The sequence below is a fragment of the Peromyscus leucopus genome, chromosome 6, assembly GCF_004664715.2.
Source record: "Peromyscus leucopus breed LL Stock chromosome 6, UCI_PerLeu_2.1, whole genome shotgun sequence".
NCBI lineage: Eukaryota > Metazoa > Chordata > Mammalia > Rodentia > Cricetidae > Peromyscus > Peromyscus leucopus.
The window spans coordinates 21,970,926-21,995,970 of NC_051068.1; the positions used below are offsets into that span (position 1 = coordinate 21,970,926).

The following is a 25,045-nucleotide window of genomic DNA, read 5'->3' on the forward strand; positions in this document are numbered from 1 at the left end:
TTACCCACTCCAAGACCGCTCACACTACTGTCTCATTGAATGCCCTTCTTGAATTTCCACCTGTCCAATATTACTTTCCTTTCTCTCCCTTTGTCTGAGGCTTGTGACTGATTTCTTTCTTTGAGTGTCTCTGGATCTCTTCCCTCTCTCACCTGTTTTGACTCTTTATTCTTGACTGCTGTATTTTTATTGTTTTGAGGCAAGATTTCACTGTGAGGCCCAGACTACACTCAGACTCATTATGTATGTACCTAAGACTGGCCTCCAACTTTTCCCTCCTTTTCTTCCCTACCCTGACCTTGTTTAGAGGTTATTTACAAACTGTCATCTACGTTCTCTGCCCATATTCTTTAACTTTGGTTCCTTAGTACTGCATGTACTCCTGATTACCAGTTATCTCATGGAGATGCTCCTCTGCAGCCCTGTGTTCTCCCGAGGAGATGCTAATACTGGTTACGTACTGTGTTCACCCCGACCCCCAGAAATTATTTGTGTCACTTCCAAAGAAAAGCTTAGAATACCTGTGCACCTTGCTCATGCTCTCTCCTTTTGCCAGGGTGACAAAATATTTTCATTTTCTATTGTCCTATAACTACCACTTAGTAATTTTGAGCAGGCAACTTTTGTTTTCTCTCATGGTTTTGTGGGTTGAAAGCTCATGGGGCATTGTTTAATTTTGCTTTGAGGTTTCTCATGAAGTTCCAGGCAGAAATGATTGGAAAGCTCACCTACCTTTGTGGCTGAGGTTTTCTCTCCCATTGTCTTCCAGAGCCTTATTCACATGGCTTCTCCAGAAGAATAGCCTGCTGGCTCAGAACTTAGAAAGCAAAAGGACAAGAACTTCTAGGTCTTTCTAAATCTAAAGTTGGAAACAACACATCTTTGTTGGTAAAAAGCAGTCATAGGTCTAGCTGAATTTTAAAATGAGAAAACAGGTATCTGAGGAGGGGGGTTGGCAATCTCCAGTGATGTTGCAAATGATGGCTAATTTCATCATTCAGATCCCTATAACTAGGATGAAGCTGAAAAGAGCTTCTAGCTAACACATGACATCATATGAATGAGAAATACATTGCTATGTCAACTCACAAGGAATGAGGTTGTGTTACTTTTCTGAATAGGGCATTGATACAACACTCTAAATACAAGGCATTGACATACATGACATGTTACACATACTAGTGGTTGGATGTTAGGCAGCATCCAACTCTCACAAATTTCTACCATGATACCTAATAAATATTACTTATAAACATAAACCTTGTGCTGGAGAGATGGCTCAGAGGTTAAGAGCACCAAATGCTCTTCCAGAGGCCCTGAGTTCAATTCCCAGCACCCACATGGTGGATCACAACCATCTGTAATGAGATCTGGTTAAGAAGATACCCTCTTCTGTATACATAATGAATAAATAAATCTTAAAAAAAACACCTTATTTCTTAAATAAGAGAGTCTGTTTTTTGTAATTCTTTCCTATTCTAGGGGAAACATTTCTTTATTGTTGAAGATAATTCCTGATACATGGAGAAGGAAGGTTGATCCTGTCCTCCAGGCTTGCCAGTGAATTTTCAGATGAGTGAGCTTGGTACTTAAGCAACCCACCATTATCCTCCTTTGTCCTTCCTCTTGGAGTCAGAGACCAACATTTCTTTCCTGACTACTTCATATCTCAAGGTTGATAGACGACTGCTCCTGCTGGGGGAACACCCCTGTAAACTTAGTAGGCTCCCTGGGGGAAGGGAAGCTTCTGATTTGGGATCTAAGTTCACTTCCAGAGACCAACAAGACCTGATGTTTGAACTTTAATTCACAGTGGTCAGAGAGTTCAATGTTGGACTTTAACACAAGTTGGCACTGATTACTTTGTGCTGTGATTTAAAAGAAAAAGCAATTTGATCCCTTTTTTCCTCCCTGAAAACTTCATATTAAGAAGGTGTAAAGTCAAACTGGAGACAAATTTTGACAGCCAAGTTTTGGATTTTCTTCTAGAAAGTTCATCATGGACAAGCTAGGGCATAATTTGAGATGGCAATAGAACAGGTTATGAACTAGAGCTTTGGGCACAAGCTCATTTAATTGAGATACTATTCTGACCCATTCAGGGTCTCCTGGGAAAAAGCTACACTTTCTCATTGGTACTAGAAGCTCCTACAAAAAGGGAAAGATTATAGAAGCAGAACAGAGCTATTCTAATTGACTGCTGACTTCTCCAAGTGAGTTACCATATCCCAAGTTGATCTCAGTGGATAAAACAGAAAGGGGAAGGCAATGGTCACTTCTTTGTTGATGTACTCCCTAAAATAATGTTTTATAAGACAGCTCTCATAACCCAGGCTGGCATTGAATCTGCAATCTTTCTGCTTTAATTTTTTACATACTTGGATTTCAGGCTATACACCATGCCTGGTTCTCACATGTACATTTTAAATTGATATATGACATTCCTTTGTCCCAAGTCTTTAAAAAATAGTTTTTGATAGAAACATGAATTTTACAATTAATAGTAAAATAAAGCAAGGGTTATGGGGCCAAGTATGGTCCACCACTATTGTAATTATAGCACTTAAGAGGTAGAGGTAGGAAGTTCATGGGCTCACTTTGTATTTAGACTATCCTAGACCCCATGAGGTCCTGTTATAAAAAACAACCCCCAAACAAGAAGTGTTATTGTGTTAGATACTTTTCTGTGGCTGTGATAAAACAGCAAGACCATGACAACTTTTAGAAGGAGGGTTATTTGGGGCTTACAGTTTCCCTGAGGGATAGGAGTTTATCACCATCATGGCCTGGAGTTGGGTACCAGGCAGGGAAGCATGGTGTTAGAGCAGCAGCTGGTCATTCACATCCTAATCCACAAACAGGAAGCACAGCCAGGTGGTGGTGGCGCACACCTTTAATCCCAGCCCTCAGGAGGCAGAGGCAGGTAGATCTCCGTGAGTTCAAGGCCAGCCTGGTCTACAGAGTGAGTTCCAGGACAGCCTCCAAAGCTACACAGAGAAACCCTGTCTCAAAAAACAAACAAACAAAAAACAAGAAGCACGGAGTACAGAAGGAACAGTAGGAGGCTTCCCTGGTGACACACCTCCTCTAACAAGGCCATACATCCTAATGTTTTCCAAACAGTCGCACCAACTGGAGACCAGGTGTTTGCATGAGCATATGGGAACCATTGTCATCCAAAGCACCACACTTAAAATTGCACTTGACCCCAAAGGAATTTAATACCATCCTCACTGTAATAGAAATTTTACATTGTTATTTTGTCTTTTTGAATTTCTATTTTCAATTTCTCAAATAATTTTCTGTTTAAATATATTTTATTGTTCATGATTTTTCACAACAAAAGATTTTTAATTTAAAAGTTTTAATTTTTGAAATGCCCTGTAACCATAAGTTCTAAGTACCAAGCATTTCCTTTTGATTGGGTTATCATTACAGTTATTTGTGGCATGATACGCCATATTTACATTGTACATTTAAAAAAATGATTTATTTGTATTTTATGTACATTGGTGTTTTGCCCACATATATGTCTGTGTGAGGCTTTCAGATCCCCTGGAAAAGGAGTTATAGAAGCTGTGTGGGAATTGAATCTGGGTCCTCTGGAAGAGCAGCCAGTGCTCTTAACCACTGAGCCGTCTCTCCAGCCCCTACATTGTACATTTTTACAAATAATTACCAAAGATAATTTTAATGGAAATCTGTCTTTTAGTGAGTAAAAGTTCTTACCGTGCCAGTTCAGCTATTTATAGACAAATATAATTTTTTGCTAGAATATAAAATAGGAAACAGTATTGATGGCCAAATCAGGACTTCAAAAAGTGAATAAATGGTTCTTACTAAATGTGTTATTTATAGAAGAAAACTCATGACATAAATGGTAAGGATGAATAATAAGGTAATAAGTGGTTGTCCTAGTTATTATCTATTGCTGTGATAAAAATGTTTTCAAAGCCAACTTGGAGAGAAAAGGATTTATTTGGCTTATACATCCTGATCAGTCCATTATTGAGAGAAGTCGGGGCAGGAAACCTAGCCAAAGAGGCAAGAATCATGGAGGACAGCTGTTTATCACTTTCTCCCTTGAATCACCCACCTACCTTTCTTATACCTTCCAGGACCACCTGCCTGTGAATGGTACCACCCATAGTGGACTGCTGAGTCCTTCCGCATCAATCAAGAAAATGCCACACGGGCATGTCTACAGGTCGTTTTGATAGATGCATTTCCTTAGTTGAGGTGACTCCAGTTTGTGTCAAGTTAACAAAAACTAGCCAACACAGTGGATAATAAGTAAAATCAAACAGCTTTGTTAGAGTTAAAAAATGAATGTAGATTTAATATATTCAGTAATTATGTTTTGATTCATGGTCTGGCTATGTAGCCCAGATTGTTTTTGAAGTGGTAATCTGCCTGCTTTGGTTTTCCCAGCTCTCAGATGTGCACTACCATGCCTAGATTCAGTTATATTTTGTTAGGAGTATTTCTCCAGTAGTTCAAGGTAGTATGTTTTATAAAACACTAACTTGCATGCCTTTTTCATCAACATTGATCTGTTGGGATGGAAATCTATGATTTTTTTTTATGGGCAAGACTGCAGGGCATTTTCTTTTTCTTTTTCTTTCTTTCTTTCTTTCTTTTTTTTTTTTTTGCCGAATGCTGTGATTATTTTTACATTCTTTCACATCATATAGAGTATGCTGCTGAGACTGTGGGAATGAGATTTGGCATTGGGATCTTCCTAAATAGTGAGCATGTGAGTCCTGCTACAGATTAGTAATTCCCAGAATGTTGTTCACAAATCTTGCATGCTTGAACTCTGAGGTTGGTATGTGGAGCATGACACTGGCTATGAGTTTGCTATTTGGATGAAGTAGGGCCTTACCTCTTCCACATTTCCTTTTGTTCTTTCATGCCTGTTCTTTGACATCATCAGAAAATAGTAAAGGAAATGGCATTAGACAACATATAACTTCTGTCTTCTCCACAGTATATAAGAACTACAATGCAGATTACAATTTTCCATTTTTTGCACAGTGCTTTCCTCTGACTAGAAATCTATAAGGTAAGGAAAGAGGAAATACAAGTTTATCATGTGTAGCTGTTTCTTCTAAGCATTCCCTCCTCGAAGACACAAGTTCATAAGATTCAGGAAATAAAACTTACAAGGCTCAGGAAGCTCCTGGAAGTTACAAGATTCTTAACAGCTCCTCCTGAGGTTATAAAAGGAGTAAACGATTGCTGTGAATAGGAGACTGTTACCAGCTGAAATGTTTATAGGTTAAGTGAGGAGCTCCCAGGATGTAGCTTTTCTTAAATTAGTTTAAGCATGAAAATAGGTTCAATACTGCCTCTTGTCTCTAGTATTTTATATATATATTATATATATATATATATTATATATATGTTATATATATATATATATATATATATATTATATTATTTATATATTATATATATATAATATATATATATATCTTATGTTTGTGTATAGAGATATGTGTAGTTTGTTTTCTGTGTTATTTTACATAGTTTATTTTCAGTGTTATTTTCCAAGGGACTCTTGCTGAATACATACAACCAGAAGAGTTAGTTCAGAACAAAGAAAATTGCTCTGTGGCTTTAAACATTTCTTTAAGTTCCATTGTGGCCAAGATTTCACAGAGCTGAATGACTATATTAAGAGTTGACTCCAGGGACTGGAGAGATAGCTAATAGTTACGAGTACTTGCTGCTCTTGCAGAGGATGGAGTTCCATTCTCAGTATTCATGGAGGGCAGATCACAAATGCCTATGACTCAAGCTCTAGAGTAGCCAACAACACTCCATGGACACTTGCATGTATGTACACTCCCTATGCACATAAAATATGTATAAGAATTGACTCTAAGGAATACAGGCTTATCACTCAGATTCTTCCTGTACTATAAGTTACATGGCTAAGCCATCCTAAAACAAAATGTGGCCATCATATTTTTAAAAAGTTATAAAGCAAAATAGAGAAGTAATTTGCTAGAACTAATGTGTTTATGGATATCTAATATTTCTTTTATTACTTTTTATTGAAAATAGATTTTTTTTTCATATAATATATCCTAATTATAATTTCCCCTCCCTTTACTCCTAGTTCCTCCCCTCCCCTCTGGATCCTTTTCCTTTCTGTCTCTCATTAGAAAAGAACAGGCTTCTAAGAGATAACCAAACATGACAAAATATAATAAGATGAAGCAAAACCTTTCATATCAAAGTTGGCCGTGACATCCCAACAGGAGGAAGAGTCCCAAGGATAGGCACAAGAGCCTAAGATCCTCTCGTTCTCACAGCTGGATAGCTAATATTTCAAAAAAACGGATATCTTCAAATGGATAACTTTGTTTTAAAAACACCCGGGTCTTTAGAAAATAAGAGCCATAGTTTAAACAAAATTAACTGCTTTTGGAATCCTCTTGAATAAATTGGTGCAGACAATTCATATATTGTCTTGTACTGGCAGAAATTCTGAATGGCTTTACCTTGTTCCAGGGAATGGAAGTTCGCATAGTTATGGAATTCTGATTAGAAGAGACAAAAGACCATAATAGTGATTTTTTTCTGCTTCTCCCAACATCATGGTTATGGTTTGGATTATGATTGGACTCCTTGTTTCAACACTTGGTCCCTAGCTAGTAGTACCATTTTGGGAGATTATGGATCCTTTAAGAGATTGTTTGGAGCTGAAGGGAAAGTAGGTTGCTGGGGTACAGGCCTTGAAGTTTATAGCTCAGCCTCATTTCCTGTCCCATCTCTGTTTCCTGATCTGCCCCCACACGCGTCATGACGTAGCTACAGGATGCTCCTATCACCATGCCTGCTCTGCCAAGAGGAACTGTATCCCCTCAAACTAGGAGTCAAGATGAGTCTTCCTTAAGTTGTCTTAGCCAGGTATTGTATCACAGTGACAAGAAGCAGCAGCTGCACAAACATCAAGTTCTAATGGTCTTCAGGATGTTCCTTCAATCTGACAGACTAGTTCCCATCTATTGCTGCCATTTTAGTAGAATCCATCAGTACCACTCATTTGAACCACAATAATAGCCTCCTGCCTGTCCTTTCAGTTTCCACTCTTGCCTTTGTAGAATTCATTCTCTATTATTAGCTCTTTAACAACATCGGTCAGATTCTATTACAGTGCTTTTCCACCTTCCTAATGCTGTGACCCTTTTACTCAGTTCCTCATGTTGTGGTGACCCCCCCCAGCCATAAAATTATTTTTGTTGCTACTTCATAACTGTAATTTGCTACTGTTATGAATTGTAATATAAATATCTGATATACAGGATATCTGATACATGACCCCCAGTGAAAGAGTCCCTCAAACCCAAAGGGTTCACGACCCATAGGTTGAGAACTACTGCTGTATTACTTCCCTGCTTTTACCTTGCTAGCATCTCTTCTTTTCAAGTAGAATAAAATCCAAACTTCTTATAGCCTACAGGATCTGTTTTATACTTTCTCTTTTGTTGCTCTCCAAGTCTCTTCTTTGAATACTCAAGGCCCATTCCCAGGTCCCAGATTTTGGGCATTAAGTTTCAATACAAATATCACTTCTCAGAGAATCCTTTTCCTAATGTCTAAGGAACTCAGACCTCTATTTCATTTACTTTATGTTTTTTCATGCTTAATTTTTCTTTGTAGCATTTAGTACTACTTGATTTCTTTTTTACATGTTTCTCATCTGTCCCACCATTAGTTCTTAGTAGAGTATGAGTTTGTGATTGTCTGTCTTGTTCCCTGCTCTATCCTTAAAGCTTAGAACAAAGGTTGGCATTTGATGGAGATTGTTAGATATTTGCTGAATGAATTAATTCAAGTCCTGATGTGCCCACAAAAGGCTTCTCAGGAGAGCTTTATGTGAGTGAGTAGCTTGCCACAGTTCAGAGTTGCAGTCTTTGTTTCTGAGCACTCAAGAGTCTGCTTTTGCCTGCACATGGAAGTTGATTTTCTCCAAGGCAGAACTTACATTAACCAAGGTGCTTGGTTGACATATAAAATCCCTATGCTGATCTCTCAGTTTTCAGTGAGCAATATGTTACGTGAACCTAGATTTGCAGTGATAAGATCTACTGGAAATTTTCTGTCTGTGGGCTGACATACATAGGACAGGAAATTAAATCAGAATACTTTTTGAAATATATGTAATACAGCTGGGCGGTGGTGGCACACGCCTTTAATCCCAGCACTTGGGAGGCAGAGGCAGGCGGATCTCTCTGAGGCCAGCCTGGTCTAAAAAGCGAGTTCCAGGAAAGGCGCAAAGCTACACAGAGAAACCCTGTCTTGAAACCCCCCCCAAAAAAAAGGATGGCCTAGCTTGATCTTTCTCCTTCATCCCCCCACCATCCCAACATTATTGAAGAGGCAGGCAGATCTCTGTGAGTTCAAGGCTAGCCTGGTCTACAAAGCAAGTTCCAATAAAGCTACAGAGAGAAATCCTGTCTCAAAAAAGAAAAAAAAAAAGAAAGAAAAGTATGTAATACAAGAAAGGGGAATTAGGTGGCTTGTGTGTTTAAAGCTTTAATTTACTTAATTAATATTATACATACCAAGCTATTGTGTGTTCTGTGAGGGGTACTGAAGAATCAATAAGGAATAATACCAATTACCAGTCTTTAAGGATTTACCATTTAGTTGGTGTGTTAGACTTTTTTCTTTTTCTAAAAATTTTGGTAAATAAGGTCATGAATTTAGAGACAGCTTCAAGAGTTTATAAGCAGTGAAGAGACACCATGACCACGGCAACTCTTATGAAGGAAAACATTTAATTAAGGTGGCAGTGTACAGTTCAGAGGTTCAGTCCATTATCATGGCAGGAAACGTGGTGTGCAGGCAGACATGGTGCTGACAGTCCTACATCTTGGAGGAAACAGGAAGTCGACTGGGCAGTATCCTTAGCATAAGAAACCTCAAAGCCCACCCTCACAATGACACACTTCCTCTAACAAGGCCACACCTCCTAATAGTGCCACTTCCTATGGGAACCAATTACATTCAAACCACCACACATGGTATCAGATTTTATGCTGTGCTCTGCTGGCTTGATTGTTGCTGGGCCTTGAGAAAGGAGAATATGGCAGAAGGGCTTGATGATGCAGAGATGCTCACCTCCTGGTAGCGATGAAACATAGACACTCTCTCCAGACACCTGAAGTTTCCACTCCTCTCCCACACCAGAGGAGTGAGCACACGAGACTGTACAGGACATTTCATACCCATAGCCGAGGGAAGGCAGACAAATGGATCAGTGTCAGGAATAGCACAGCAGAGCTCAATGGGGACCGCAAGGAATGGGTTGTAGATTAGTAGTAGAACGCTTTCCTGGCTCAGTGCGCCCCTGTGGTTCAGTTGGGCACTAGGAGTGAGGAGGACTGGACTAAGCCTTGGGGGATTCAGGCAAACCTTCCAGGAAGTGGATGTTTTAGCTGATGAAGGAGGAGTTGGCTGGGACCGAAGACCGACGGGCAGGGAAGGGAGCTGTGGGCAGATGCCGCTGGAGTGAAGGTCAGAACAAGAGGGTACGACTGTTTAATAACTGTAAGTTCCACGGTTAACGTGAAGGAATGGAGTTTGGGTGGGGTGACAGGGCTACAGATAGTGCTCATGGACATCGCTTTGGACTTTGTGCCCATAAAGTGCAAGGGAAATGGCTACTGGAAGCTTTTCTTAGGGTGAGAAGGCAGAGTTCATCCTTCAGCTTGCCAGATCACAGCCAACACTTCACATTCCTTTCTTCTGTGAACTTTCTGCAAACATCTGAGTAATAACCCCTATTCCTTTGAGAACACAGGGCCCCGTCTTTACCTGTGCCCAGCTTAGTGCCTGCTGCTCTTCAGTAACACTTGGTGCTTCGGCACCAGTAACGTCTGCCTGCACCCACCCTATTCCAAAAGATTATTGGGTCTCTCTGTCTCTCCTTCCCTCCCTCCCTCCCTCCCTCCCTCCCTCCTCCCTCCCTCCCTCCCTCCTCCCTCCCTGCTTCCCTTCTTCCTTCCCTCCCTCCCTCCCTCCCTTCTTCCTTCTCTCCCTCCCTTCCTCCCTCCCTCTCTCCCTCCCTCTCTCCTGTCTCCCTCCTCTCTCCCCCATTCCTCCCTCTCTCTCCCCAGTAGGTAAACAAGATGTGACAAATTTGCCTAATGATGGTGGGAACTGCAGTTTGAAGTTGGTCTCTGGCTCCTGAGACTGAAGTGCTTGCTCCCTTTGCCTTTTGTAGCCTCCCAAATAATACTTCTACTTAAAAAAAAAGTGCCCAGTGTTTCAGTGGGTGCCAGAATTTATTCAATTATTTTCCCTATTTATGAACATTGAGGTTGCTTTTTGCCACTACATAAATTGCATTGATAAGCAGTTCTCTAACATGAAGTGAGGTCAGTGAACATTTTAAAAAACTGTTTATTGTGGTGTGTGTGTGTGTGTGTGTGTGTGTGTGTGTGTGTGTGTAGGGAGCATGCATGTGCCCCAACCTGCATGGAGAAGTCAGAGAACAACCAAAGGAAGACATTTCCCTTCTTCCGCACTGTGGTCAGCATTGGCAGCTAACATCTTTATCTGCTGAGCCGTCTTACTGACCCCAGCAACAGACATTTAAAAACGTGGTTGTTGATGGTGTGTAGGCCAGAGGAAATCTTTTGGGATTCGGTGCCCTCCTTTTACCGTGGATTTCAGGGATCTAATTCAGCTTCTCAGGCTTGTTGTGCAACAAAGCACTTTCCGCACTAAGCCACCTGTGCTAGCTAGTGTTCATCGTCCTCTTGACACAGCCCAGACTCGCCTGGGAAGAGAGTCTGAATGAGGAACTGTCTAGATAAGCTTGGCAATGGACACAGCTGAGGGGAATTGACACAGCCCACTGTGGGCGGTGACATTCTCTAGGTCCTGGACTGTGCATGAGTGGAGACACCGAGCTGAGCACTGTGTGCAAACAAGCCAGGATGCATTGGTTTCTTTCTGCTCTTGACTGCGGGTGTGATGTGAGGTGGGTCCTGCCTTGCCTTCCTCCAAATGATGGACTGTCATTTGGAACTGTAAGCCAAATAGACCTTTCCCTCCCCTGTGTTGCTTTTTGCAGGGTATTTTATCACAGCAACAGAAATGAAACAGACACCATCCCAGCAGCCCGGGTCCAGGGCACACTGATTTTTATTAGACACGGCTAAATCAGGGTCTGAGCATTCTGTATCATCCTTGAGAGCTTGTTTGGAGGTGCTAGCAGGGGAGTGAAGCTGCGCCTATACCCTTGGCTGAAGGACAGCCCTTCTCTTTCAGGCCCTCCACATCTCCCCAGTGCTAGAGCAGAGATTACTTCATCGTTCTTACAATACTCCCAGGAAGTATGGGGCAGAGGGCTTTCTCTTTACCCTCTCCATTCTTCCATGATTCTGCTATTCTAGGTGTTTCCTCTTTTCCCTCTCCCAGCAGATGACCAGTAAAAGCAGTACATGTTTTGATTTGTGTCTTTCCTGACTACTGATGAGGGTGAGGTATGTTTTGGGGGTGTCTGCATTTCTTATTCCATGATTTGTCTGTCTCCTCTGTCGGGTGTTTTCTTTTGAGCTGTTTGTTCTTGAACCTTTTGTAGTAGTAGTAAGGAATTTGAACCCTTTATTTTCCCCTTTTCGATGGTTACTGGACTTTTGACTCTAACCTCTACCGTACAGAAGTGTTTGATTTGGTGCAGGGAGGCATAGATGGTTCAGTGGATAAGAGCGCTTGCCGTGCAAGCTCAAGGACCCGAGTCTGGATTCCCAGCATCTTTGTAAAAGCTGGGATGCACCTAGAACCCTAGTGCTGGGGTGGAAGGGTGAAGACAGGAGGACCTTGGGTTTGCTAGCCAGCCTAGGTGAAAAAACAAAAAGAAAAACTACAGTTTCAGTAAGAGACCCTGTCTCAAGACAATGCAAGAGTAATAGAGCTATTCAGTGGACATCCTCTGGCGTCTCCATGTGCCTATGGCTGCAAGCATCCACTGGTGAATCAAACTGCACACACACACACACACACACACACACACACACACACACACACTCCATGTGCCTATGGCTGCAAGCATCCACCGGTGAATCAAACTGCACACACACACACACACACACACACACACACACACACACACACACACTCCATGGGCCTATGGCTGCAAGCATCCATTGGTGAATCACACTACACACACACACACACACACACACACACACACACACACACACACTCCATGTGCCTATGGCTGCAAGCATCCACCGGTGAATCACACTACACACACACACACACACACACACACACACACACACATACACACTCCATGGGCCTATGGCTGCAAGCATCCATTGGTGAATCACACTACACACACACACACACACACACACACACACACACACTCCATGTGCCTATGGCTGCAAGCATCCACTGGTGAATCAAACTGCACACACACACACACACACACACACACACACATATACACTCCATGTGCCTATGGCTGCAAGCATCCACTGGTGAATCACACTACACACATACACACACACACACACACACACTCCATGTGCCTATGGCTGCAAGCATCCACCGGTGAATCACACTACACACACACACACACACACACACTCCATGTGCCTATGGCTGCAAGCATCCACCGGTGAATCACACTACACACACACACACACACACACACACACACACACTCCATGTGCCTATGGCTGCAAGCATCCATTGGTGAATCACACTACACACACACACACACACACATACACACACACACTCCATGGGCCTATGGCTGCAAGCATCCATTGGTGAATCACACTACACACATACACACACACACATACACACACACACATATGGAGATGGAGAGAGGGAGAGGATAGTGGGTAATGGGCAGGAATTGATTAATTCTTAGGAGATAGATCTGTCAGTCTTTCCCTGAACTTGATGCTTTGGGCATATCTTCATTAAGGAGTGGGGGAGCTGGCCTGGACTCCCCTGCAGGCTGCTTTAGAGGCTTTTCGAACTCTGTCTCCATGTCTTTGAACCTAACATCCAGTCTCCTGGGGCATCTCTTCTTCTTGGGAGTTGTGAATTATATCCCACTAGACTAAATCAAAATCTGCCTCGTCTTGGAGCCATTTGTCACTTAGGAAGGCGCACTGTCATATTGTGTTCTCTCTCTCTTCTGGTGTGAGGAGCGGTCAACATTCTTATTTTACGGTGGGCTTTTTGAACCACTTCTAGTCCTGGAGTCTGTAAGCTTTTTCTGAGATGATTTAGAAAGAGGAGATGCCCTTGGTACAAGACCTGCGGAGAGTGGCGATATGTTGAAATGGGGAGGCTGTGGATTGGAGAAGGAGTTTGACTCTGTCTTTGATTACAGCAGTGTGTAATCCTGGAGAGGTTGTTAGAAGCCTCAGGGCCCTCTCCCATAAGCCAGAGTGACAAGAATACTGCTCTGAGGCCACTTTTTGACAGTTCAGGAGAAGCCTGTAGGAGTTCATTTAGATGTATCCTCCTTTTGGGGCATATTTCAAGAATGTTTTTAATGAGGTCAGGTCTTCACAAATTACCTTGGTATATCCCTTTTGGCAAAACAAACTCTTTTTTTGATGTCAGGCCAATAAAAGAAGGATACAATTTGTTGGCCATAATGACTGGTATCCTTTACAGATTCTCAGCAATGAACTGCCAAGTTCATTCCTGAGATGAGAAACTCTTAGTGGAAATTAAATTGGGGGCCATTTTACCTCAGCCAGGGCTCAGGACCAAGGAACTAATATAGAAAATGTGTATGTTGGGGATGGGCCTATAGGTTGAATCTAGCCTGTATTTCAGAGGATGCTTTTAAATCTGTTTTTAGTTGACAAATAATATTGTATATATATTTGTATATGGTACAATGTGATGAGCTATGCATTCATTATAAAATGATTATATCAAACCAAGTACCATAGTCATAATTTTATATATATTTGTATAGTGAAAACACTTAAAATCCATTATTTTAACACTTTTGAAACACAGTTATAATAACTCTGGTTAATAATGGATAACATTAGTTGTTCAGTACATGTCTTGACTGATACAATATTCATATCTAATAAATTTCAAAACTCTTTTCTTCCTGTCCAGCAGAAAATATACCGATGACTAACATCTTTCCACCCCAACCTCTGGTGGCCAGTCTTCTACTCCTGGTTCTGTAAGCCATTCTTTTGAAGCCCCACACACAAGTAAGACTGTGCAGTTTTGTTTTGTTTTCTCTGTGTTTGGCTTATTGAGTCTAAGTCCTCTAGCTTCATTCATTTTGTTCCAAATGGTAAAACTTCCTTCTTTTTATGACCACCAGTGTTTTGTTGTATATTTACCACAGTTTCTTATCCATCCATCCATCCCTGCATAGAACTTGGGTGGAGTCCATGTCTTTGCTGTTGTGGATATTGCTGTAACAAATGCAGGCATGTAGATAACTCTTTGACATACTGATTTCACCTATTTTGTAGAGATACCTAGAAGTACAATTACTGGATCATGTGGTGTTCCTGTTTTTAGTTGTGTGGGGAGCCTCCATGCTGTTCTGTATCATGGCTATCTGCCAGAGCAGAGGGCAATATCAGCTTATGGTATTTACCTGATCCTAAGCCATCTAAATGGTATCTTGCCAGGATAAAATGGTTTAGTATCCCCATTATCAGATTTGATATACAGTCTGCTTACCTCCCTCCTCTTCTCCAGCCCACCCTTTTCACACTGACGTTTGTCAGTCTGTTTGGAGACAGATCTCATGTATCCCAGAATGACCTTGAACTACACTAAGCTTAGCTGAGGCTAAGTTCAACTCCCGACCCTCCTGTCTACAACTTGCTCCCCAAATAGTCCCCTTTTCCTGTCCAAATGTAGTGTGTTTAGCAGATGTCACAGGAGACCCTTGAGCCTGTTTTTCAAAGAAGGCAGAGGAAGGTATCACCCTACAAACTGTCAAAGAAAAAGGTGTGGACAAAGAAATCCACCTTCTTGAGAGAGTGGCTGGTTTCCACCCATTATCTCTTTATAAACCCTAAGATGATTCCTCCTCTGGAAATGGCTGTTGTAACCAGACATAGGAGCACATACCTGTGATTCCAGTACACAGGAGGCAGAGGCAGGATTACTAGGAATGCAAGGCCAGTATGAGGCTAGGATTAGGAAGAGTTAGAGCAATTGAGGTGAATTTGATCAAAATATGTTGTATGAAATTCTCAAATCATTTTTAAAAACAAAATGTAAAAAGATAGAAATAGTTTGTTATTTTAATTTTTATTTGTGTATATGTTTGAGTATCTGTGTTGGGTTATTTCACATGAATGCAGGTACCTACAGAGGACAGAAGAGTGTGTTGGATCCCCCGGAACTAGAATCACAGGCAGTTGTAAGCTACCTGATGTGGCTACTGGGAACTAAACTTGGGTACCCTGGAAGGACAGGAAGTACTTCTACCTGCCGGGCCATCTCCGAAGCTCAAAAATAGGGTTTTGACTACACCCTACCATATTCAAGTTTTGGGTTTTGCCCAGTGCCTGAAGCCCAGCTCTCCTTCCCTTTGCCTCCTCTGAGCACCCGAGCACCAGTCACTTGCCTCTTGAAGACTGTCTCACTCTGTTGAGGAGCCTCAACTACATAGTGCCTCTGCTCTCCCTTTTCTAGCCTAATTTGCTACTCATGGAACTCAGTGGGGGGACCCTGATGCCAGAGCTGTTGCTTGAATGGGTGGTTTGTGGCCCAGGAGTCAATCATCTGTAGTTGAACTGAGTACATAGACTGTGGAGCTGCTGGCAGAATAGTGGCTATCTGATGAGTGACACTTTATTTTTTGAGACAGGATTCCCTGTAGCCTGGGCTGTCCTCAATTTGCTGCAAAGCCAAAGATAACCTAGAATTTCTGATCCTCCTGCCTCTGAGGGTTAGGATTACAGGTGTCCTAGCACAAGTTTATATGATGTTAGGAATCAAACCCAGGTCTTTGTGCACTCTTCTAACCAGCTACATCCCCATCCCCATCCCCACCCCTACGTACCAAATCTGGATTCTAAGCAAGGTTTAGTAGTATATTAGGGAAGCTAGAACTTAGCACTAAGTATTCTCCCCAGCTTAGTGCGATGCACAGTGAATATACCTCTATTAGCTCCACCAGAAGAATTTTAGTACTTTGGCATTTCTGGGTCCTGTCAAATGCTTCTCTGATAAATTCTGGGATGGGGAGCTCTGGAGTGGACATTGTGGCTGCCTTTCACCTAGGCTTTTATATTTGAGTTTTGTCCACATGCACATCTGCACACCAGATGGTGGCATTGGATTCCATTATAGACAGGTGTGAGCCACCATGTGAGTGCTGGGAATTGAACCCAGGTCCTCAGGAAGAGCAGCCAGTGCTCTTAACTGCTGAACCATCTCTCCAGTCCCTTACCTAGGCTTTTGGAAGGGCTTGCCTTCTATGTTCCAGGTACAGGGAAAGAAAGGGGAGTATGGATTATTCCTGGTTGCCCAGGTTTGTACAGCAGAGATTGCATGTAAAATGTGTGAAAGATGTTTAGTCTTCTCTTTCCTCCTCTTTCCTCTGTAACACCCCTGTGATGGTTGTGCTCATGTGCATATTGAGAGAGGACAGATAGACACAGAGACACAGAGCTGGGAACCATGGAAGCATCTTTGTTCAGGTCTACTATAGGTATTAGCAGGAAATGTTGAAGATCTCCTGGAGAACCTTGCTTGTCTCAGAATCAGCTTCGGTTTTCTCTCTCTCCTTTATCACTAGGGTAAGGGTAAGGGTGGGTTTCAGCCTTCTCTTAGATGCTTTCTTACTGTATTTAACTTAGTTCAGAAACTACACAGTGATTCTATATAACACGCCATTTCCTTTGCCAGTAACAACAGTTTTATTTCCATTCTTCATAACCATTTCTATTGTTTTCCTGTAGTAAGATAATCAAGTGAGAATTGTAAGTATTTTGCGGCCATTTTCACTTGACAGAGCAGTTCTCTGGAACTTCTTCCCCCAGCTCTGATATGGCTTAGGGGAGAGCAGTCAGATTTGTTTAGGATCCAACTTCACCCAGCAGAAATATTGAGTGTAAAAGATTCCTCAGTTCATTTAACAATGCAGTAAGATATTTTACATTCTACTCTGTGACCACATAAACTGTAATTTCTCTAATTTAACTCAGAGCTATTGAGCAGAAAGTAAAGCTTGCACATAGAATGGATTCATCTATCCACTATCAATATTATGTTGTAAACAGGATAATTATAGCAATGATAATTATGTAAAAATGGTGGGATAAATAATATTAGTTTGGGATGAGACTCATAAATGTTTTAATTCTGGCATCTCCCCTAGGCATCTCTTACTGCAACACTTTTTTTTTAGATTTTATTTCATTTTAAATTGATTGTAATGTGTGTCTGTATGACTCTTCATATGTGTGCAGATGCTCACAGAAGCCAGAAGAGGGCGTTGGATCCCCTGGAGTTGGAGTTACAGGTAGTTATGAACTGCCCAACATGGGTGCTAGGAAGTGAACTTAGGTCCTTTATAAATACTCTTAACTATTAAGGCATCTCTCCAGCCCCCATTTCATTATGTTAGAAGTTCTTACTCCTTGCCAGGTACTCTGCTGGGCATGGGGTTTTAAAGATAAATATGCTTTGGACTTTGTCCTCAAAACATACCAGTCCTTGTTAAGAGCTAGCTGGTGAAGAGCTATGAGCCCTTAGCATAGAGCTATACTACAGCACCCGGGAGACTGAAGCAGGAGGATGGAGAGTTTGAGGCCAACCTGCACTACACAATGAGTTGCAGACTAGCCTGGGCTATAGAGAGATGCTCTGTATCCAGAGAGTTGAAGCTGAGTGAGATGCTGGCTACAGCATCCTGCAGAATAGGATCCCAGACTCTTTGAATGTAGCAAGAAGTCTTGGATCTGAAGATCGAGCTATGGAATTGGAAAAATAAATCCCAATGTTGCCCTCTGACCTTCACATGAGCACATACCTCCCCCCCCAATAATATATTAAAACAACAGAATTCTGGATGTGGGTTTAGAGAATTCTGACTCAGATGAAAAATTTTAGAATTAAAACATCTATTCTTTTATTTTTCTCATTAGATACAAAGGTTAACTCAGTAACTAACTTCAACACAAGAATATCAACCTTTAGACTAAAATATAGAAGTTTCTGTTTAATCTAAACTCTTCTTTCTTTCAGTATCATCCTGGTACTCACAGTAATCCTCCTGCGGTAGCCCCTTGGTGCTGTGATTATAGATGTGCACCACACCAAGCAAGTGATGTAAAACTTTTAAAGTGGGAAGTTTAATCTGCAAAGTTGTCACAAAAGGGGCCCTGTCATCCTCTGGGAAGTTCAGTGAAAAATAAAAATAAGGGGTGGGGGGAGGAAACATCTATGATCCTGAGTCAGATTCCAAGCCTTCCATTTTTAAGCTTTTGGAGGAACATGAAAGTTCAGTTTTCCCACACTGCCCTGTCTCAGGGCACCTGCCTTTCTTTTGCATGGTGATAGCTCTGTTAAAAGGCCTCTTAGCAGAGTGCTTGCCTGGTATGCGAGAGACCTTGGGGTGGGTTACCAGGTGTGGTATTGCATGGTACCCGCAGTCCTGACCCTCGGGAGGTGGGAGTGATTGCATCAGAAGTCCAAGGTCATTCTCTGCCACATAGCAAGTTTGAGAATGATCTGGGGTACGTGAGACTCTTTTTGTTGTTGTTTGTTTGTTTTAAGACTCTGGAGGTAGCTATCCTTTAGTCAGCTGTGGTCACACAGGAAAATGTAGCACAAGATAGCAGGAGTTCCGCCGTACCCGGCTGGGACAGCTGCAGATGGATCTGCGGGGACACACCTGTCTGTCCGCACACAAGGAGCAGCAAGGCTCCGTCCTGGTGAGTTTGGGGGATCTCTGTCTTTCCTTTTCTCTGCCATTTCTGTTGCTTAGCCACGGTCGTCCTCAGAGTCGCAGAGCTGGACTCCAGCCCCTCCCTCTGATATCATATCCACTCCCCTAGCCTCGTGGCGTCTCAGTGATAAATCACCTAAGCCAGCCTTCTGGCACTTACGCTTCTCACTTATCAAAATTGTCAAAGACCCATGAGGCCCCGATAGGGCCGTTCCAACTGTATCTCTGCCCCAGTGCCCTGCTGTCACGGGGAGAAGGCGCCCATTTCCAGAAGCCCTGGCTTCAGCCTCAGGTGTGAAAATAGTGGCAGAGCCTGAAGTCACCTCAGGAAGTGCCCAGGCAGCTGGCCTTGCTGTGCCTCTTGTTTCTAAGAGCCCCAACTTTAATCTTTTCCTCCCTTCGTCTCAGAGACTTACGTGGCATATTTCACATTTTCCAAATTGCCTGGTGCTATTTTAATAAACACTTATTTTTTCATGCCATAAAGTATTTTTTTCCAGGCTGGGAATATAGCAACATTTCCATAGTTTGAAATTGTTTCAAAGAGCTTTTAAAAGAATAAAGACGCTAGAAGTTTTACTGAGGCATGGATGTTAATTTGCATTTATGTAAATGACTACTGGTGTAGTTCTTGAAATGCTAAAGTCTTCTTTTCCAACTTAGTATTTTTAGTTAAATATTTCCATGTACCTATTTGGTCACATAACTGCGTTTCATAGCTTTCTGTTACTGTAACAAACTCCTTGAGGTAAACTTTTAAAAAAGGAGGGCTTGGGCTGAGGGTGTGACTTAGTTGATAGAGAGCTTGCCTAGAACACACAAGGTGTGGTGTCAAAACAGCAGGCAGTAAACATTAATTTTCCCTGGAATTTTAATTTATTGTTTCTATGAATGAGATGAAATTTCTGACAAATGATTATGTTGGCAAAAGCTAACATCTTCATGAATAAAAGCATTAGTAAACTGACCCAATAGTCATTAAGAAAAAAAATTTTTGTTTTGTTTTGTTTTGTTTTGTTTTGTTTTGTTTTGTTTTGTTTTGTTTTGTTTTGTTTTTCGAGACAGGATTTCTCTGTGTAGTTTTGGAGCCTGTCCTGGAACTCAAGTTATAGACCAGGCTGGCCTCGAACTCACAGAGATCTGTCTGCCTCTGCCTCCCGAGTGCTAGGACTAGAGGCGTGCGCCACCACTGCTTAGCAAGAAATCTTTGTTTAAACAAAACAGTGATGAGTAAATAGCAGGTAATACATCAGCAAATGCGAGTTTAGCAGATGCATATTCAAACAATAGTGAAGGAAATAAGTGCAGGAAAACTTCCCTGAGAATTCCGTGGCTTGGTGTCATTTCTCTTCTTGGTCATGCTTGTGAGTCTGCAGGATGAGGTGTGGATACAGACCTGTGGGAAACTGACTTTGCTTGTGTGCCATCCTTCACACTGGCCTTAGCACCACATGTTGTAATTTGCTGCTCTTGACCAGTTTCAGTTTGTGATTTCAGAACTCAGTCATTTGTGGTATCGATATGCTTTTTTCTTTTGGGTGGTGGTGGTGATGGAGGGGCTATGATCTTACCACCTCAGGTCAAGGATTTCCACACTAAGCTGAAGACACTGGATTGTCATGTGTGTTGGAGAGCTGGTGGATATTGCTAGCCCTTCATGCACGCAAATTGGTTCCCTTTTAATCTTGGACAATCCAAGAAACAACAATAGACATGACTCAGACATTCATCTTCTAGATTTGATGGCTTTAGGCAGCTGGTGGAAAGAAAGAACTGAAGAGTCATGGCAGAGACTTACTGCTTTAATAAACTATCCCAAGGACACTTGCATTGTAAGACAATGATTGTTAAACTAAACAAGTGCAGCTAAGCATAAGCTGCCAAGCACTTTTACAGGAGACTGGGTAGTTAGTTATGTGGGCCAAAACGCTCTTGAATCACACCACTAAGGGCAGAGTTCACAGTGTTACCAGAGGTCAACTGTTCTTGGAAATGTGTTGATATGGCATTCAGCCAAAAAGCCAGGCAAATAGGCAAGGACATCTCTTTCTCCCTGCCCTTTGCCTCTCCAGCAGGGCACTGTCTGGGCACACTCTGCCGGGTGACTTTTCAGGAGACCAATAGAGTCCACCTGCCAATGCAGGGCCACCCAGTGGCCTGTCTGTCCCTGAGCAGAGCGGGGACTGTGCAGCTCAGTCAGGTGCCTTGAGTTTTCCTGATTCCATACTATTAACTGGCAGACCTTTGACACGGGCTCTTATCACTATGTGTAAAGGTGAAAAATTGATTGGGCTCGAGTGGAAGAAAAAGTGGTACTTTATTCTTTCTGGGTTGAAAGTTGAAAGTCTTGTCTTACCGTGGCACAGATGTCTAAATCGACTCAGCAGTCTTTCCCCTCATTAAGAGAGTCTGCTCTAAGAAATGAGAATCTTTTGATGAATGTTAGTGAATAACAGAGCAAACATTGGCCCCTCCCCCACAAGTCTAGAAACGAAGCTTCAGTATTCATCAGACAGGGCATTTATTTACTTATTTGAGCACACATGTGTGTATTTGTCTGTATACAGAGACACTTATCTGTGGAGGCAAGAGACAAACCTCAGGTGTCATTCCTCGGGTGCTGCCCACCATTTATTCATTATTTATTTGAGATGGGGTCCCTTACTCGATCTGAAGCTCCTTGATTTGACTAGGCAGGTAGCCAGTGAGCCCCAGGGGTATGCCTGCCTTTGCTTCCCCACTACTGGGATGGTAAGCATGTGCTACCACATCTGGCTTTAAAAAAAAAAAATGTGTTCTTGAGACCAGTCTCGTCTACATAGTGAGTTCCAGGACAGCCAGGGCTATGTAGAGAGACCCTGTCTCAAAAAAAAAAAAAAAAAAAAAGATTCTTAATATTTTAATTTTGTGTGTGCATGTGGTATGTGCACAATGTGTATACATGCCTGGAGAGCATTGGCTCTCCACTGAGGTGGAGTTCTGGGCAGTGCACTTGTGAGGCACCCAACATGAATGCTGGAAAACAAACCAGGTCCTCTGGAAGAGCAGCAAGCATTCTTAACCGCTGAACTTCTCTCCAGCACCCACACCTGGCTTTTTTAATGGGAGTTCTAATCACAGAGGCCTCGCCAGCACCCCACCTGGCTTTTTAGATGGGGGTTCTGAATATCCAACTCAGGGGCTTGTATTGGCAAGGTAACTGCGCCACTGAGTGAGCCGTCTCCCCAGCCCGGGCAGCATGTTTGCTGTGTTCTGGTTTTGTTCTTTGCCATCTTCTGGTGGTTTTCAGTGACAGCACAAGGCTGTGACTCTCTTGAATTTTATTCTTCATTCCTCCTCCCACCCATTAAATACCTCTCATATTAAATGAAACAGAACTTCAGTGAGGTTTGGGTGAGGTCCTCCAACCCTCTGCTTGAGATGGACTATTCTAAGAGTGAAGATTCATCCTCCTGACCATAGTCCATGAAACACTGTGCTTTGAGTCACTTCTCTGAGTTAGGCTGTGTGGTTTAATTGCGTATTCTTTGCTAAACTAGAAGATGTAAGTAGCTATTTTATTACATAATAGTAAAAACTTATCAGTATTAATGGAACTTCCTGTGTGACAGGTTCTCAGTGCTTTGAATGCCTGCTGTCCAGTTCTCAGAACATGCTCAAGGGAGGTTGCACCTTGTTGCCAATTTTATAGATGGGAAACTGAATCATGAAGAGTTTGGATGACTTCTGTAGTTTCTCCAAAGGTGCTGCTGAGCAACATGCCTGGCTACATCATACCGCATCTTCATGTGTAACCACAGAATACAGCCTCCCCAAGAACAAAGAAAGCTGGAAGAATACCAGATGGCTGGAAAAACAGGCCCTGTCTAGAATCATGGGAAGGGAGATAGGAGGGAGAACTTATTTATGCCATTTGAACTTCTTTCTTGTAATGATAATAGATTCACATGTTAGTGCAACTGAGACCTTTTAAGTTACAGTGATTAAAGTCTTAAGTTGGGTTCATAATTCCCACAATATCACCACTACTTGAAAATTGTCTGAAAAAAAAAAAAAGAAAATTGTCTGGACATGAAATTGAGGAGGACATTTTTGGAGGTTGGTCAGGGAGAGTGTGAATGGGCATTGTGGGGGGGGTTAGGGTCATGATATGTTGTATACATGTATGAAATTGTCAAAGAATAAATAAACGTTATTAAAATAAAAATAGTCATTAGACCCTGAAAGCTGGAGTTTAGTGATCACCAAGTATTAAGGCCCTTCTTTTTCAGTTGAGGAACCCGAGGCTACACTGCTTGCTGAAGCCCAGGGAATAAGTTATTAGGGAGCTGACCTGTGGGTGCTCAATTTTGAGTTCTTTGGGCTGTATATTTTTGAGACATACCTTAGATAGAATGACTTGTACAGATCTTAAGTGAGCAGTTTGAGGATTTCAGAATAACAGCATAACCCACTGGAGGCCAAGGTCAAGGTGATCGTGGTCAGCACTTCTGCACTTTCCTCTGTGATAGGCAGTTTTAAAACTTTGCTGTTGTTCATTAGTGTGTATTGGTAAGAATTCAAGAGCTTGCATTTCCTTGTGCATTTACATATTTCATAGTTCCCAGAAGAGGTGCACCTTAGTGTGGATGTTTCCTTAAAAAAAGGATTTCACAAAGTCCTGTGCTCTTATTCTCCTCCAACCAATTCCTAATTGCTGAAATGGCTAATTATTGTTCTGTGTTTGCAAACATTAACTCAAGTTGCTCTTTAGCCTGACATAATTATTACACCACAAAATTATTCTTCAGTCATTTGATGCTCAAATTCCCCAGACATGTTCATAGTTAAAGCACACATCTTCTCTTTTTTTAACTAAGCAGTTTCTGCATCAAAATCTTTGATGTTCTATAAACATCATTTGTTAAAACCACAGGCAGGCTTGGCTTGCTGGGCTTTGCTTTAACTGGACAAAGCTTTCCAGCAGACTTGGTAATAATCTAACACCAGTAGGTCAGCAGATGTCTGTCTGAGTGTCTTTCTGGTTTCCTCCTGGGTGTAGTGGCCACGAGCCTCCAGATCAACACACTCTTCACCGAACCACCGGGTTGCGACTTTTTGTGTCAGATGGCTCTTGAATCCTGATCTGTTGTAGAGCGAGGTGGTTCCAAGTGAACAAAGGAAGACCTCAAAACCTTCTAATCCCAAACCACTTTCCACAAGAGCAGCTGAAGGCTGTATTGATAGAAGATGATTGGAGATCTTCCGACAACAAGGGTTAAAGACCACACCAAATGGATGCCCCAGACTAGCAATGAGGGGGCAGCCTTTGACAGCTGCAGAAGGGCAGGCCCACTAAGCTCAGAGCCGACTCTAGACTCTGCAGCTTTGGCAAGCATGCAAAGTAGGTATGGTGCTGAACAATCACCAAGGGTCAAGAAACGCAACACAAGAAACAAAAAGGAAGTATTTGGTTGACGTTATTTAATGGCAACCTATGAATCAGCAGAGAGAATTTCACCAAAACATCCCTGCAGGTTTACCAAGGCACTCCCATCAGCTAAACTATGCAGTAGTGGTTCTTACACTCCTGATGGATGTGACTATAGATGGGCTGAGGCTAGAACTATGATTTCTCTCTTTCAAACTCTTTAAGAATAGGGCCAGATCTGTCCTCCTGCATAAGGTCAGTTGTTTACATCATCACTGTATGATTTGACTCTGAAATTACACTCTTGTACACATTTAGGCAGAGATATAAAGAGACTGTGGACGATAGCAATGATCTCTGGTCCAATGTGAAAGAGAGTGTCTATTCTTGACCCGAAGATATCCCTGTCCGTATTCCCAGTCCAGTGACTGCCAGTGACTCTAACCCAGTCAGTTTTGGTCTGCCTTCCCGTGAGATGCGGGTGCTGGAACTACTACCTGTCAATCAACTGAAAGCCACATGGGTGAATCCAGCAATGGAAGTCTGCTACCAGAAAGCGTCTCCAACGGCCATTCCTTTTGGTGTCAGCCTGGGATACCGTATGCTGTGTGAAGGGGCACTGCTGCTAAGAGACAGAATATAATGCCATAGTGTGTGTGGCTCCCGGGGCCTCTGATTTGAATACT

General features: G+C 42.2%; 1 long non-coding RNA gene across 2 annotated transcripts in view; it reads left to right on the forward strand.

The window, feature by feature from the left end:
• Positions 1 to 23,031, forward strand: part of LOC119088157 — a 26,971-nt gene extending 3,940 nt beyond the window's left edge. Inside the window, exons 2-5 of one of the 2 annotated variants that reach the window (XR_005091749.1) lie at positions 14,137 to 14,237; positions 17,469 to 17,521; positions 18,247 to 18,935; positions 22,561 to 23,031. This is a non-coding gene — a long non-coding RNA (uncharacterized LOC119088157). The remainder of the gene's footprint in view (positions 1 to 14,136; positions 14,238 to 17,468; positions 17,522 to 18,246; positions 18,936 to 22,560) is intronic. The other variant, XR_005091750.1, reaches the window with a different exon arrangement.
• The last annotated feature ends 2,014 nt before the right edge of the window (positions 23,032 to 25,045 follow it).